Here is a 4,753-nt window from a genome sequence, read left to right as displayed (position 1 = left end):
TTCTTCCTGTAAAAGACTGCTGCTGCTGCTGCTGCTGCTAAGTCGCTTCAGTCGTGTCCAACTCTGTGCGAACCCATAGATGGCAGCCCACCAGGCTCCTCTGTCCCTGGGTTTCTCCAGGCAAGAGTACTGGAGTGGGTTGCCATTTCCTTCTCCATGTAAAGGACTAGATAGCGAATACTTTTGGCTTTGTTACCCAAACTTGTTGCTGCAATTTATTGAGTTCTGCCAATGCAGCATGAAAGCAGCCATAGAAAGTATGTAAAAGAAGGTGCTTGGCTGTGATCCAACAAAATTTCATATATGAAAATAAATAGCAGAAAGAATTTAGTTGGTGGGCCCTAGCTTGCCAACCCCACATCTGCTTCTCTTCCCCTATCTGATCTGACTACAGTGATAAGAGTCTGCAGAATTTTACCTATATGCCTCTTGAGTCTATTTTCTTTTACCTGAATAAGTAAGAAAATTAGAGAAAACCAGTCATTTTATTGATGTATAATCAGATAATTGTCTTTACTTTTTCAGATATCCTATTTACTTTTTGTTCCGAGGTGCACTGACCAAATGAGTTGGTCCCTTATTTCTTACAAAAGAAAATTAATTTATAGAGTAAAAAGACACAATCTAGCCTACAAAAGAACAAAGGTGTTCTTAAACAATATTTGCTGGATAGAAACTTCTAGATGGTTCTCGTTTGTTTTCATTCTTGTGATAATGTATATGTTAAATGCTATGGGAACAGAAAAGCAAAGTATGACTTGCCAGGAAGAGGGTTAACCTTCATTATAATAAGTAAAAAACTGCACAGTGATGACTATAGTGTACTAATGCCAATTTAGAGTCCACTTCTCAGTGTACTCCAAGATCTATTCTACCTCAGTAAGCACCCAATTCTTGGTGCTCAAATTTGAGTATTCCGAAGTTTCACCCTGGAAGTTGGTGAAAATCCAGATTGTAGGTCTTTTGGAGTGGGATCCAGAAATCTGAAAACTTGGGTTTCTGCTGATTCTAATTGGGCCAGTCAGAATACATAAACGCAGAGAAGCACAGAGTAAATTTGCTAAATTCAAAAATTCCCCCTGCAAGGTTGGTGTGAAGATTAGTGAAAATATATCTGAAGCTCCTAAATCAGAACTTGGCAGATAGTACATGCTCAATAGATTAGGTAATTTTATAATTATTATTGTGAGAAAATTATCATTTTATACAGGAAAAGAGCTTTGGAAACTAGAAACATTTAAACTGCAATTAGGCAAAAAAGTAAGAAACAATTTATAAATCCTCAATATAAAAAGTGGTTGCAGTATGGGACAGTCATAAACTGCAATAGTTAACAAGAAAGGTCATAACTGCTGAATCACTAGGTAATCATTAAACCAAACTAGAGACAAGTAATGAAGGAAAAGACATGAAAAGGCTTTAACGGCTATTTGCCCATATGTCACAAAATTGAAGCAAAGATGTGTTTATTATGTGGATCATCTGGGTCTTAGCTACAGTTCTCTGACTTTCTTTGCCTGAGCAAACCTGTATTTAAGGCAATAAAATAGAGAAAGCAGTAGGAGTTAGGGGAAAGGGAGATTTGCAAGCTGTAACTAAAATCAGAGAGCCATTCCAGCCTAAAAGTCTACAAGCAATAAATGCTGGAGAGGGTGTGGAGAAAAGGGAACCCTCTTACACTGTTGGTGGGAATGCAAACTAGTATAGCCACTATGGAGAACAGTGTGGAGATTCCTTAAAAAATTGGAAATAGAACTGCCTTATGGCCCAGCAATCCCACTGCTGGGCATACACACCGAGGAAACCAGAATTGAAAGAGACTCGTGTACCCCAATGTTCATTGCAGCACTGTTTATAATAGCCAGGACATGGAAGCAACCTAGATGTCCATCAGCAGATGAATGGATAAGAAAGCTGTGGTACATATACACAATGGAGTATTACTCAACCATTAAAAAGAATACATTTGAATCAGTTCTAATGAGGTGGATGAAACTGGAGCCTATTATACAGAGTGAAGTGAGCCAGAAAGAAAAACACCAATACAGTATACTAACGCATATATATGGAATTTAGAAAGATGGTAACGATAACCCTGTATGCAAGACAGCAAAAGAGACACAGATGTATAGAACAGTCTTTTGGACTCTGTGGGAGAGGGAGAGGGTGGGATGATTTGGGAGAATGGCATTGAAACATGTATAATATCATATATGAAATGAATCGCCAGTCCAGGTTCGATCCATGATACTGGATGCTTGGGGCTGGTGCACTGGGATGACCCAGAGGGATGGTATGGGGAGGGAGGAGGGAGGGGGCTTCAGGATGGGGAACACATGTATACCTGTGGCAGATTCATCTTGATGTATGGCAAAACCAATACAATATTGTAAAGTAATTAACCTCCAATTAAAATAAATAAATCTATATTTTTAAAAAAAAGACCTTTGCTTTCCTCAATAAATTCCCAGAGACTCATAGTTTTGTCATTTGCCTTGGCCTTGGCAGAGAAAACTTGGACTGTCCTCAGGCCAGTCCTGGTTCTTCCACACTTTTGTTCATTCATTCATTGAGCCAATATTTAAGAGGTCAGACTGTGTGACAAGCACCATGCGAGGCACTTGGGATACATAAGTAAACAAAATTATAAAGATTTCTGCCCTCATAGAACTTACATTCCAGCAGAAAAACAGAATCAAAAATAAACATGATGATTATGTAAGTTTTATAAAACAAAAAGGAAAGTAAGCTTTACACAGAGGGACCACTTCACTTGGAAGCATCTGCCACAAATACTGATGTCTGCTTGAGAGTGGGGGAGATGAGCGGGGTGGTCAAGGTCAGTCTCACTGGGACAGTAAGACTTAAGCAAAGATCTAAGGAGGTAAGGGAGTGGGGCCAGCAGCCAAGGGAGATACAGCATTCCCAGTGGTTGTAGTTCAGCTGTGAAGAAATGAAAAATTTGACTTTTCCAGATATTTATGATTTTTAAAAATATTTTACGGTGTCTTTCCACCCCAATAGATTCTTTCCAAAGCCTTTAGTTCTCATGGAAACAATCCTCTTCCTTTTCACATTTATATTTCTTTGGTTTTCATACTACTTAATAAACTATATAAAATCAATAATGAACACAACTGACATAAACAGATTTGGGAACAAATGCAGCTGACTCTTGGTAAACATAAAACTCAACTGATAGGGGCAGAAATGTGTGAATGTACTAGAATAGCCTTCTGGGTGTCAGTACTCCTCTGCAGTGGGCATTGTCCAGCATGTTTTACTGAGGAAATAGAGTATGATTACACTAGGGAGTCAGTTAAATGGACATTGAATAACTGAGCATTTATGATATAAACTATTGATGTCAAGTGATGAAATCTTATTGAGAACTGCAAACATAGGGACTGGAAGGAAAAATAAGAAAAATAACTACCATAATCCAATCATTAACAGATGAGAAAATCCAGACATCAAGAGCTAGGTATCTTCCCAAAATAGGTTCATCATTAGGAAGAGAAACAGATTTGACATTTCTGTTCAGTGTTCCTTTCCACACCAGAGTGCTCCATTTTGTCACTACTTGATAAAGTTACTGAATATGACCGAAATTCCTCTTTTCTCTAGTCCTTCTGTTTTTCAAATAGAGTACAAAGAAGTAATTCTCTCACCTGAGACTAACATCTTTATTACCTAAAAAGTTAGAGATGTTTAACCTTGAGGTTTTCAATTAAAAATATGCTGCTGCTGCTGCTGCTAAGTCGCTTCAGTTGTGTCCAACTCTGTGTGACCCCATAGACTAGTGTTTTTTTAAATATGATATTTCAATAACAACATAAAATTAGTTTGTCCTTTTCAAAACATGGAAACTTAGAACCAATTTTTTCTTATAACCCATTGATTTCATAAGGACTCACATTTGGGCATTGGTCAGGGATTAGAAAATAACTCAGAGGGGGAAAAAAGCAACTGAAATACTAGAAAGACTGAATAAATAAATAAGAAATCAACCTTGCAGCTGACTTTCCTAGACACTTGGCCAAGATGCCCAAGTAAAGTAAGTAAGTAAGTAAAGTCGCTCAGTCATGTCCGACTCTTTGTGACCCCATGGACTGTAGCCTACCAGGTGTCTCCCTCCATGGGATTCTCTAGGCAAGAGTACAGGAGTGGGTTGCCATTTCTTCTCCCGGGGATCTTCCCAACCCGGGGATCGAACCCGGGTCTCCTGTATTCTAGGCAGATGCTTTAACCTCTGAGCCACCAGGGAAGCCCAAAATGCCTAAGATCATTGGTAAGTACTCAGTTCTCTTGTAATGCTATCAAAAGTATCTACCATAGAAAAAGATCAGAAATTGTAATATTTGCATTGTAAAAAGTATAAGGCTTATGAGGTATGCTCATGTGCATTTATTAAAATGGGTTAAAGTACAATGCAATAAAATTATAAAAAAGGAACTGTGGAATTAAAACCATTTTCCATATTCTATTTATTTCTTCTTTTTTTTTTCTGCTAGAATAATATCTACAAAAATTGGCATAAATAAATGTGTATGCTTATTAACTCCACCTGCAACTCAGGCCTCAGCTTTCTGGCAATAATGAGCTACTTTTAATCTCTAAGTTTCATGATTACTTCCCGTAAAAATGAATGAGAGGTGCTTAAAGTCACCTGTTGGGGAGCATCGCTACTCCCTTCTTGCTAGAAATCCTCACCCACAGCTCCTCCCAAGGATAGGATTGGCAGTCACCTGGA

The 4,753-nt window shown here is 38.2% G+C and overlaps 1 non-coding gene across 1 annotated transcript; it reads right to left on the bottom strand.

The window, feature by feature from the left end:
* TRNAS-AGA lies at nt 4,196-4,267 on the bottom strand. Its single transcript has one exon. It is a non-coding gene; the product is annotated as a tRNA-Ser (tRNA).

The sequence above is a fragment of the Capra hircus genome, chromosome 8 (genome assembly GCF_001704415.2).
Source record: "Capra hircus breed San Clemente chromosome 8, ASM170441v1, whole genome shotgun sequence".
Taxonomy (NCBI): domain Eukaryota; kingdom Metazoa; phylum Chordata; class Mammalia; order Artiodactyla; family Bovidae; genus Capra; species Capra hircus.
The sequence above is the reverse complement of the archived record's forward strand: the minus strand, read 5'-3'. Positions and strand labels throughout refer to the sequence as shown.